This window comes from Arvicanthis niloticus, chromosome 16 (genome assembly GCF_011762505.2).
Source record: "Arvicanthis niloticus isolate mArvNil1 chromosome 16, mArvNil1.pat.X, whole genome shotgun sequence".
NCBI classification, from domain to species: Eukaryota; Metazoa; Chordata; class Mammalia; order Rodentia; family Muridae; genus Arvicanthis; species Arvicanthis niloticus.
This window is the reverse complement of record NC_047673.1, coordinates 12,624,665-12,637,584: the sequence shown is the minus strand read 5'-3', so window position 1 is coordinate 12,637,584 and position 12,920 is coordinate 12,624,665. Positions and strand designations below refer to the sequence as shown.

Sequence of the window (12,920 nt, the reverse complement as noted above, 5' to 3'; positions counted from 1 at the left end):
CCCAGCTTCTTGTAGATGGTCTCTCCCTTCTTCAGGTCCGTAGGCATGTTCGTAGGCAGCTTTGTGCTACTCTTGCTATAGAAAGTAGCAGCTCCTGGCACAACATGTTCCCTGCCATGATGGACTATATCCTGTGAACCAAAGTAAATCACCTTCTCACAAGTTCTCTTGTCAGGTATTTGGTTACAACAGTGTTTAAAGTGCCTACTATAGACTCTTTCAAAAGGCAGGGTCTTTTTTTTTTTTTTTGACAAATTTGGTCATCAAGTGAAGATTTTTCCATGTGTAGATGAGATTGATTGGGTTTAGAGATTTTCCTTACTATTTAGACAGTTTGCGCATGTGCTTGTTCCTGTGTGGGTGCATCTGTCACCAGAGCCTGTGTAAATGTGTGCATGAGTTTGCAGCGGTCAGTGGTTCCTGGCTGCTGTGAGGCATCCTACCTCATGGGAGCGTGGCACTTAGCTGTTAGGCTAGACTATCATACAGCAAGCCCCAGGGTTTTCCCCATACTGGAATTATAACTGTAGGACATTCTACAAGGCTACTTTTATGTGATTTCTGGGGGTTTAAAGTCAGAGACTCAAGTTTACTTGTCTTGACGACGACACATTACTGACTGAACCATCTTTTCAACTCTTTGCAACAAAATATTTCAAAGCTCAGTGGAAGATCTAATCAGAAATTATGAAAGGCTTCAAATTTTTTGAGTGGAGACTGGTTGCAGCTTACAGCATTGCATAAGCTCAGGTAACAGACTCTATTCCAGTCTAATTTACATTGCTTTAGGTGGGAGGAACCTAAGGAAAATGGGCTTCGTTTCTTGCATCTGACAGAGGGCAATGCAGGTATGTGTGTGTATGTGTGTGCATGCTCGTATGTGGTCCATGTATATCTTGGAGTCAGGCCTCAGCTGAGGCCTTTTATTCTTCCATTGTTCCTGCATCAGTCAGGAACTGATGTGGCAGGTCCTTAGTCAGATCTTCTTCTTGTCCCTTCATTCTTGTTCCTGGCTGGTTTGTGTCAGTGCAAATCCATGGGTCAACTTCTCCATCATGCATTGGGTTATTTGAAGATGGGGGTCTTTTAAGAGCAGATTAAGTTAAAAGGAGATCCCTAAAGTGCTTTATTATCTAAATGACTGGTATCTTCATAAAACTCATTAGGACATAAAACAGAAATACCAGAGACACTAGAAAGAAAGAGACATCCCTGTGAGGAGACACAGAGAAAACACCATCTACATACCCAGGAGGGAGGCCAAAGAGGGTGCTGCATGTGTCCCAAGCAGATGCATTTCTTCTTATTATTTCTTAGACAATAACAGTATCACCACTGTTTACTTAGTATGCATATTTTAGGCACTGAAAGCAACCTAGAAATGATTTAAAGTAAATAAGAGGAAGCACCTTTGTTATGTGTAAATATCAACCTGGTTTTGGTGAAGGAATTATGTATCTGTGGGTCTGAACAGATGGGTTGGTAGACACATGGTCCTGGAGTTCATTCCAAATGATGGTAAGAGATAACTATATGGGGCTCATTCCCCATGGTGTGAGGGATGACTGTGCTGGGTTTTAGCAACTGTAGCAAAGGTAAAAATTCTCTAGAGGTAGTTTCTTGGAATTTATAATTGGGTTAAAATTGATAAATTCTTTGTATTTACCTCTCATTGTCTTAATTTGGTTAGAAATGATATTTTCACCACACTGACATCCTGTTCTCTAGTCACTTTGAAGTCCTTAGGTCATCTTCTAGAACATTCTGGGTGGTTTAGCTTTCTCCCAGGAGTTGGACACATTTTAAGGTTTGTTGTTTGGCAATTTTATTTAGTTGTTTATGTGAAGAGCTTATTCCCATGCGATTTTCTGATGATTGTGTCTACTATAGAGAGAAGCTATTGGTTTCCTGTATTTTGTACCCTACATATTCAACTGACATCCCTTCTTAATCCAAATTTGCTTTCATATGTTTCTCATAAGTATTCCAATAAAATATTCCATCAACATGTTCCTTCAGAAACATGTTTAAATGCATCCAACACAAATGTTTCGTTTTCCCCTACTTTATATGAGAAGGACAAACGCTTGAGTTCATGTGCATACCCTTCAGTTTTTTCTTTTGTGATGAAGCTCTACCATGAAGCTGATGCCAGAACTCCTCTCAGCAGTGAAACTGTTTGTTCCTGTATTACCCTAGAATAGTGCCTTTCACTCTGTCTTGCTTCTGTTGGATTGCAGTCTTTCTGGCATCCTTAAAAATCACTTCCCTGCAGTGTCTCAGTGCCCCTGCGTGCAGCAGGCTCTTCGGACTGTGTTGAACTGCAGCATTGTTGCCCCGTCTGCCCTGCTCGCTGTGCTTCTATAGTCTTCTTAGCATTTGTCCTGCATCTGTTAATCTTTATTACAGAGGAAAGACTTATTCTTTAAAATAAAACAGAAAGAAACGTGCCAGCTGCAGGACTGCTAATATATTAGTGGTTGTTTTGGCCTAAATTCCATTAATGTACGAATAGTGTAAACTGAGTATTGTATGATGTCTTATAAGTTTAACTTCAAGTTAAAAAGAAAATACTAAGCTTTGTATTTGCATATCTTCTTATATGTATTTTGGGAGGCTACTTCATTACCTCTCTAGAGTGGGTTGTTAATTTTATCCCCTTTGGACTTTATTTTCACTCCAAATTATTTTTCCCAACCCGGTGACCCCCAACTTTAGTGGTTACCATTACTTCACACAACCTGTGAAGATTTTAGTGTGTGTACATGGTGATAGCTTATTTGGGGGAATGAAATCATCCCGTTTCAGAGTTTTGCTACTCAGAGAACTTTTCTCATTCTATCTAGTCTGTCTCCTCTGTTGTCTCTCTGTCTCCCCTTGACTCTTCCTTGCACCCTCAATAGCAGACCTGCCTCTACTCTATCCAGGTGCTGTCTGAAGATGTTCACTGTGAACTGAACCTGTGCGGATCCCTCTCCCAGCGTGGCTGCAATTGGTATGAAGGAAACTTGAGTTTGAATACGGCTATGTATGTGACCTGAGAAGGCTACTGCGCTTATAAAAGAGGTGCACCCACTACCTAGGGAACCCCCTTCCCACCTCCTTCCTGACCCGGTGTGGTGCCTTTCCTGACCACTCCATAAACACAGCAAGAAGGAAGCCAGCTGAAGCCAGGATGAAAACTGTCACCAGAGACCAGGTCAGCTCAAACCCTAGACTCCCAGCCTTCAAATTGTGAGAAATAGGTTTCCATTATTATTTTTTATTCATTCACTGAAGCCATCAGCTAGTGAAGTGTTGTTAAGACAGCCCAACTGGAATAATGCACTTTTTCCAGAAGATTTTCAGTTTATTTCCTTTTAAAGAGCATTTTTCAAATCTATATTTTTTAATGATCAACATCAGAAAGTAGACTTTATTGTCACTTATGAAATTCAGTGATAATTTCTTTGAAAACCCATTTGGCTTTTATTGATGGCTCTGAAATCTTTGGATAAAAGACTTGCTTTAAGTCATGAAAGTTTCTATGTTACATGTAAAGTGGAATTTGCACTGTTTTACAAATAAGTAATGGTTGCCAACTTGACAGGACCTTAAATCCACTTAGAGACAAGTCTTGTCTCTGGGAAGGTCTGTGGAAGATTTTATAGATTAGGTTAACTGAAGCAGAAAGACCCACCTTGAATGCAGATTTCACCATTTCTTGACCCAGAGGCCTGGACTGAGTAGAAAGAGGAAGCAAGCTGAGCAGAGCTGTTCATCAGTATCTTCTCCAGGACCTTGAACTCAATATGACCAGCTAGGCAGGAGAGGCTGAGTGAAGGGAAATGCTGAGGTCAGGAGAAGCTGAGGGAATGTGGAGGCTGAGAGAATAGGAGGCAGATGGAAGGGGAGGCTGAGGGCAGGAGAGGTGAAAGCAGGTGTCACTCTACAGAATCATACTTGTTGGCAGACGGCTACAGCTTCAGGTAGCTATGGCCGTAGGCAGTGTCTTTAACCAGGCATGGTATAGCAGTGATTTTTCTATTGCTGTGACAAAACACCATGAGGAAGACAAGGAAGGGTTTATTTGAACTTAGGTTTCCAGAGGGAAAGGAGCAGGGAACATGGCAGCAGCTCACATCATAAACCATAAACAGGAAGCAGCAAGTGAAGTAAAAGAAATGTCATCAGTCTTCTAAGCCCCCAGAGCTCACCTCCCAGGACATACTTCCTCCTACAAGCCATACCTCCTCAGCCTCACCAAACATCACCACCAATGGAGCACCAAGTATTCAAAGGCCCAACACTTTGGGAACATCCCATGCAAACCATCATACATGGGTATAGGCCAGAGTGGCTGCAGTCAGAACTGGCTACAGGTATGTGTAACTTCAGGTTCATGTGGCAGGTAGGCAAGTGTGGCTGCAGGCAGGCTTGACAGTGGACAGATGGGGTGGTTCCTAGGTCCTTCATGGTACTGGCCAATGGTGAGAATACACATCTCCGTCAGGAAGCTGATGAAAGATGCTGCCCTGGTCTGTAGCAGTGTGGCAAGCACTGTTGAGTGTCTGAGCATGTGTGGGCAGGGCAGTAATTTGGGCTTTTGTTCTTTAGTGCAGTCCCTCCTCTCATTTGAGAAACACTGAGTTCTTTTCCTTTACTCTTTCCTCTATTTTCATCCTTAGGAAAATAGATTGATGGATCAATAGATCCAACTTTTCCTACATCCCAGGGAAGAAGCTATGTCCTCACATGTGGAACTTCATCAGATTATAGTCCATTCCTGTCACAAGTGCAGCTTGCTTTCTTTTTGACTGAAAAGTCTGTGGACATAAGGTCACCCTTCTACATTGCAGGGGTCCCAAATCTACACCCTAGGTGTGTGGCCACCCCAGTCAAATATTGGCTATAAAACCAGTTCTCAACAAATGCCCTGGAATTCAAGAGCAAGTGTAGAACTTGACATCACTCGCTTTTCTGCTCATGACACTGGAAGGTTATCTGACATTGGAAGTAAAAATAAATCTGAATTTAATTTGATTTTCTCATTCGGAGTCATTGATCTATCCTTTTCACTTTCAAACATGAAGATTTCCTCCTTTTCTTCAAGTGTGGCACATCCACAGGCTGGGTGTTCAGTGTTCATTTAAAGCATTCTGTGAACTTCTCAGAGGTTCCTCAGTGAGTGGCAGCCATCTTTCAGTCTGGGATTTTGTTTTTCTCTCACACAGCATTCTTGCTTGTCTGTCTGGTGTCTGAGACTTTCCTGTCTTTTGAGATTGTGTTTAGTCTTCCTGGTTCACAAACATAGGCAGTTGTTCAGGCTTGGTGTTCCCTTTCCTGAATTAGTTGTCTGTAGTCTTGGTTTTCGTTCATTGCTAAATGCATGACATGTTATATTTCTGTAATTACAGCTCTATTTCTATTAAATACAGGCTCTTGACCCTTTGTTAGTCTGGGCCGATTGTGTCTTTCCTTGGCCATGTTTCTGTTCTACCTTCGCCTGCTTCACATACATTTTAGCCCCATTTGCAGTTGGAAGTGTAAAGCTACCATTCTCTGCTCTCTGCTGTATTGTGAAGTGGAAACTTCTAGTTTCTTTGGCAAGTCGGTTATTTCATATGATGGTTTGCTGGGGCACACAGGTGAAAGGATGTCTTGCTAAAACAAACAGGTGAAAGAATGTTTTCCAAAGCAGACCCAAGTGGAAGGATGTTTTGCTATAGCAAGCACGTGAAAGGACAGGTGATGTTTAGGAAGATATAAACATGACCCCATAGACAGTAGAAGCTGGAGCACTGTTTGCTTTGTTTGACTTCACTGAAGACACGCATGTATTGGTTCACCTTATATTGTGTTGTTGGGCTTTGCTTGTGGTGACATCAGAGAAAAACTTGACAAAGAACTCATGGGGTTCCTCTGGCTTCTTGCCACTTCTGCATGTTTGGCCAGTTGGCGAGCCTCATGGTTTCTTCTGGATTGAACTGCCTTTGCTGGTTCATGAGTGGTACCTGCCGAGTAGACTGGACTGAAGCTGCTGATTCGTGTTTGGTGTCTGCTAGTAGATTGGACTGAGAACAGAGAAGTTTGGAATCACCCAAAGAACTATCTCTAAACAGGACAACTTTCCCTGTATCCTGTTAATCTTTCTTTTCCACTAGCTTTGATGAGTGGTAGCCTAGAACAGAGGTTGAACTCTTATTAAAGTAGGCTGTGAAAAATATATGCATGCAATATTGTCTCTGTCTTTTTTCCTTTTAACAATTTGTTTCTTTTTATTTATTTATCTCTACTTATTCACTTTACATCCCCCTATCTATCCCCCCTCCTGGTCATCCCCTTCCACAATCCTTCCCCTACCCCCCTCCCACTCAGAGGAGAATGGGAATTCCCCAGCCTTGGTCAAGTCTCTGTGTGGCTAGGCAAATGTTCTCCCATTGAGGCCAGACAACACAGCCTAGCTAGAAGAACCTATCCCACCTACAGCTTTTGGGATTTAACTTCTTTAGCTGAGCCTTCTTCTTTTTTTTTTTTTTTTAACTTACCTATCTTTAAATCATATAAATATTGCTGGCACCCAGAGAGGGCACACCTGTCCTCAGAGGATCTCCTGCATCTGTCTTCTCCCTTTTGGTGCTTCCCTGAATTCCAGAGGCACTGGGTGTGGCCCTGGTCCTTAGCTCTTCTGAGCACAGACTCCTGCTGTGCTGAGAGCAGGACAGCAATATGTTGGCCTTGCCTTGTGATTACAAATGAAGTAAAATCTAATTGGGAAAAATAGGTAGAGTCATTTATTTGATACCTGGTTAGACTCATTTCCAGAGAAAAAGCTGCATGAGTTCCTGCTTCATTGGAAAATAATTTACTTTCAGGAAATTGTCCTGAAGTCTCTCAGGGTCACATAAAGGAATGACCTTTATGACAAATAATTAGAATACTGTGACCCTGCTACCCAGAATACAGAATCTTCACAAGTCAAAGAAAGGCAGTGTTGGTTTGCAATGTGTAAAAATTTCAGTTTAATTTTAACTGTTTTCTGTGCCTCCTATTAGAATAGTCTTATCAGAGATATATCAGAAATAAAGCTGTAACATTTAATTTTGAATTTCAGGTTAAATGATGTTTCTTTTATTATGGATATTTACCAAATATGATAGCCTGGAGTACAAGAGTATTTATCTGAAATTCAAATTTTTGCTGTGCATCATAATTTCATTTATCAAATATGACAACCTTATATCAGAAGTACTTTTAAGAGTAGCCATGTAAAATGCATCTCGTAAATAGTGTATGAAATATTTTATTATTTTTAGATTAGAACAATTAGATTTTGTTTCTTCCAATTTATTTTTTTTCTATTTTAAGGAAAGAAAATGGAATTTCTAAGAGAGAAACCCACTGACCTTTGAATTAAAGCGAGATGCTCTGCATAGCCAATGATAGTCAGCATTTTCAGTGAGCTAAACTCCAAAAAGGAATCAACTTTGCAATGAATGAGAGCTCACTTCAGTAACACCTGCATTTCTTCAAATTACTCTTTCCTTAATGCCTGTTTTCTCTCTGTAGGGTGTTTGGTTTTTGTTTGTTTGGTTTTTTTTCCCCCCTTAGAGATTAGGTTTCTCAGAGTAACCCTGGCTATCTTGGAACTTGCTCTGTAGACCAGGCTAGACTCAAATTCAGGCAACCATTTGCCTCTGCCTTTTAAATGCTAGGGTTAAAGGTGTGTACCATGACCAGAACCTAATTTTAACACACAGACTCTGTTTTCTCTTTGCTAATATCAATTTCATGACTTGACTCAAAAACTGGGGGGGGGGGGGGGGAGGCATGAGGCCATGGCATTGGCCACCTTGTTGTCTGACAGTCACTGTATCTGTGGCCCAGGATAGAAAGGGAAATTCTTCTCAATCTCTGTTCTCTAAGAACTCAGTGGACGGGGGGAAGAGAAACTTGGGCATAGATGCTTTTGGTAGGTTAGTGTCTTGCCCGTGTGCTCAGGTAGTCACATAGCCCAGAGTATATAATGCAGAATGACAAAGAACACCACAGATCCTCTTGCTCTATGGGGTGAGGTCTACAGGAGGGAAAAAGAGGTTAGGAAGCACAAATTAAGCAGGTACCATGTTACAAGAGAGAGACCATGTGTCCTCTGCCAAGACTGGCATTGAGTGTGTGTGTGTGTGTGTGTGTGTGTGTGTGTGTGTGTGTATGTGTGTGTGTGTGTGTGTATGTGTGTGTGTGTGTGTGTGTGTGAGAGGAGGCCTCTGAGGAGGGCCCTGGCGTGGACTAGGATGGAAGTAGCCAGGGCCCTCACATAGGAAGTCAGAGAACCTGGAAAGTGGGTTTGGAGTAATCAGTTGCAGTCCTGTGGGGGGACTGGAGGGCTTTCAGAAAGAGGTGCTAGTAATTGGCACTATTGTGATTCCTATTATGGCTGTGATGGCTGTTACCATCAGACACGATGTACCACATTGTGTAGATAGCTATGTTTGAGAGGGGACACACTTTTGCAGTGCATTACACGACAGGCAATAGGCTTGGGCATGGAAATGAGGGACTTATTGGTGTGGAGGAAGAAGAGAAAGCGTGTCCTAGTCCTTGGAATGGAGGGCATTTGTAAAAGTGGTAAGTCAGGAGCACCATGCAGCTCTCCAGGGTTCTTCCCTTTTACCTAATCCATTTACCTAAATGTTACTCACTGGAGTTTGACATGGCAAACTGTCATAGATACAATGATCCAAGGTTTAAACTACAGAGCTCAGAATTAGTTTGTATTAATTATTAAGTTAAATGAAGATTACCTGAATACAAGCAGTGAGTCATCATGACAGTTGATTAGATAGTGTAGACCACTAAGTGGCTCATGGGAAGGAAGTGTACAGTGTGGATACATCAGACTGAGGCAGTTTATGCCCTGTGGGAAGGAGTGGGGTTCTGTGAGGTCTCTGTCTTTCTGGGACTATACATGATTTAAAATTTGTGAGTTGAGTTGAAGAAGATAGGAATAAAGTAAGGAATTTGTAATTATTGCTCTCTCTTCTCTCTGTCTGTCTCTCTGAGTCTCTGTCTCCCTCTCTCCCTCCACTCCTCTCTCTTTTTCATTCTCTTTGTATCTACAAGGTTAAAAAAAAAACCCTGGGAGAATTTTACCACAAAAATTTCACATTCTCTGTAACTATGTAAAAATTTAAACACCTCAGGTAAAAAATTCTCCAGTACAGTGGCTCATGAGTTAAAGACAGGGGTGTCTTTCTAGGTTCTCACTACCTCATCTTCACACAGACATTCGACTGCATCGGTGAAGGTTTCCTGTAAGATAATTTCCTGTTCCTCTTCATACTGCTTGAATCAGCAAATTATGACTAGTCGTCATTAGACTAGGTGCTCACCATTCTGTGATATGAATATTAAGTGATTTTAAGGGAAGACATGTCTTCAGTTTTCTCTTTTTGCTGGGTTTCCAAGGGTAATAATTACAGAGGGTTAAGGATGTGGCCATTGGAATCCTCACCTGGTGATGAATATTATGATGTCATATAGATGAGATTACAGCTGACACTTTGAATCCACCTATTTGCTTGTTAAAATGGGTTTCCAGATCTGGGCAGCAGACTACTGCAGAAACCTTCCCACACTAGGACACACTCAACACTACAAATGAGGAAAGCAAAATAATCTGGAAAGGGGGATTGATTCTCTGAACTTGGTCTGTTATTGGCCCCAGTGACCTTGAAGAAAGAGGAGTGTGTGTGTTTTTCTGTTTGATAAGATACACAGAAACCAGACCTTAAAAGATCAATGTCACTGTAATTCTAGACAGTTCATTTACCTGAGGAAATTTGCTTTTCATGTTCACGAGAATAATGTGGGCCTTGGGTTCCCTTTGTGGTGTCTTCAGCAGTTTTTGGCAGCTAGCAAGTTAGATGAAATTATTCCTTCATTACTTATTTTCTGCAAATATTTAACATTGTTTCAAATTCGAGAGCCAAAAAGAATTTACCAGTGAACCTCTTCTGACATAAATATCTTAGTTAAAAGACTAGTGTTCTTGTTTTGTTCTTTCAAAGGTATATGTGTATGTGTGTGTACATATTACAAGGATGTGGGGTGTGTGTGTGTGTGTGTGTGTGTGTGTGTGCACATGTATGCCATTCCTTTGCTCATGCTGGAGCTCTCCTTCTACCTTATAAACTGAGGCAGGGTCTCCTGCTGAATTCAGCTCACTAAATCTTCTAGCTGGCCAGTCTGTTTAGGGGATCCCCCAACTTTGCCTCCTGCTGGCTAGGATTATGGGTGAACCATTATAACTCCCTGAGTTTTACAGGGGTGATGGGATCTGAACACCAGCCTTAGTACTCGTAAGGCAGACATTTTACTTGTTGGGCCATCTCCTTAGTCCTAGAGGTTTTATGTAATACACACACACACACACACACACACACACACACACACACACACACACACATTTGTTTTCAGTAGCAGTAGGGTTGATTCCTTTGCGTTTCTTTTAAAAAGTGTATGTTTTACCAAAATGTTCATGTTTGTTACAAAGGTTCATCTATAAGTGTTATTACAACAGCATATTATTGAGTTTCTCAGATCCATAGTCGTGCACATTATTTATCCACTATCTTTCACTTTTGGTATTCTGTACTTTGTATTTTTCCATCATTTTGATGAGAGTTTATAATTTTTATTATTTTTTGTTTTAAAGAGCAGGCACACTGGCTTTGCTGCGCTTGGAGTTTATCATCTTTGTTGTTGAGTTGGGGGGTCTTTGATGCTTCATTTTCTTAGTTTTGTTTTGGTTTATTTGCTGTCATCATTTTCAAAGTCGCAGGTCTAACATGTGTTTAAGGGTGCACATTCATTCGAATTTCCTCTTCATTGCATTCCATGTTGACTAATTTCTATTTTCATTGTATTATGTATTCTTACACTCCCAAATAGGGTTTCTCTTTGACAAAGAGCTTTTCAAAGGGCAACTTGCTACATTTCCAGGTGTTGGGTTGGTTTCTGTTACTGTTTCAACATCTTCTGTGTGATCAGAGGCATACTCTATGTGCTGGCAATGTTTTAAAGCTCTGTTAGTTTCCTTTATTTGCCCATATGTTGCTACTCTTGGTCCGGGTCCAAGTTCATCTAAAATGTGTCCTTCTGTAGTGACCAAAGACAGTGTTTTCTAGTTGCTACTTAAAAATAAATGCACTTCATATCCTTTTCAAAGTGCCTTTCTCCTCAATAATAATTCTGTCTTCTTGTTCTCTCAGCTTTTGTAAAAATTGTTCAATGGATTTAGAAAATTTGCCTCATGCATTTCAAATACACATTTTTCTTGCATAAAATGTATAATTTGCATATTGCCTGTTGGAATGGTCCCATTTTTCATTGTGAAATATTTCTCTTTATCACCAATATGCCTCTTGCCATAAATCCACTTTGGGTTATGTGACTAGTGTCCCCATTGTTCTGAATTACAATTTTATGGCCTGAATCTCTGCACTTTTGTGTGTTTAAGTTTTTTTCTAGCCTTACAAGCTGCATCATTCTCAACAGAGTTAGGTTTAAAGTTTTAATATATATTATATTTATTTAAAGGCAAATATATTTAGATTTATTCTGCTATATCATGATTTACTATTTATCAAACATTTTAAGCCTGTTGTCTTATCTCTTCTTCTACCTCTTTTGAAATAAACGAATACAAGTGTGAACATTATTTTGGGGGGCAGAGGGTCTTGTTATATAGCCCAGGCTAGCGTGAAGTTTTCTACATATCCCAAGATTTCCTGTCCTCACTGCTGAGTGCTAGGGTATGTATCTTCTGCTTACATATATTCTACACACCTGGCATAGGTTAACAAGTTCTTTAAGTATGTTACTTTATTATCTTCTCTTTTATGTCTTTGATGTATAGTGAAATTTTGACCATCTTAGTAGAAGTTGCTCATAACATGCACAGCTCCAAAGTGCCATCAATAGATGACTGGATAAAGAATATATAGTATTTGCCTCTGCTGGAAAACTACCCAGCCTTAAAGGGAAGGGCATTCTGCAAGTTTTAAAAATGTGTGTGAGTTCAGTTCCCATTTTAAAAAAAATGTTAAACAAAGCTAGGTATAGAATGCAAAGACTACAAGTTTCATTTATAGGAAAATCTTATAACAGTCACATTCAAAGAGCAAAAAGTAAAATTCTGGTACAAGACAATAGCTTTCAGTTATCTGCTGGACTCTGCAATCCCATGGTGAACATGTGCTTAAAATTTGATGAGGAGAGGCATTTGCTAAATGTTTTGTAGTAAGCAGAAAGTAGTACACAGGTGGGTGGGGACATGAGAGGATGGGGTTCTTGTGACATTTTTGTAAGCACATACTTATCACCAAAGTTACCAAATGGTTGATATTAAACATGCAACTTCTGCTTGTCAGTTATACCCAATCAAGTGGTTCCTGTAACCATTAAGGAGCCAGTGACAGATGAAAAGGGGGCGGGGGTCATATGAATGCAAATGACACAGGAGGCTGTCCAGGCTGCATGGGTTTGTGTCCCCTCTTGAATTTGAGATTTATTTATTTATTTATCTTAATCCATTCCACAAGCAGCTATGCACAGCCATCACTGCTCAAGTGATGCTTTGCTATGTATGGGTAATGAAGCTTCTCATGAGAAAGCCCAGAATCCAATAGAGAATCATCAAGGTTGAATTAGTGCCTGCATAGGCTTGGCTGTGGGTACAAAGACAAACACATGGCTGATTCTGCTTGGTTAAGGAAGGAGAATAAGAGCCCGTAACATCTTATGAGCCTTAGGTGGTTGCACGAAGATGAGTGGAAATCTTCAGGTATCAAGGAAAGGAGATGCTTTGTGCCTGAATGTGCATGCAGGGTTCTGAGGAAGGGGAGACTCGGCTGTATGCTAGGCAGTGGGGAAGTCTC

The 12,920-nt window shown here is 40.7% G+C and overlaps 1 long non-coding RNA gene across 2 annotated transcripts in view; it reads left to right on the top strand.

Annotated features, from left to right (window-relative positions):
- Positions 1–12,920, top strand: part of LOC143434591 (uncharacterized) — a 421,240-nt gene that overhangs the window by 211,026 nt on the left and 197,294 nt on the right. The gene's annotated exons all lie outside the window — the stretch shown is intronic.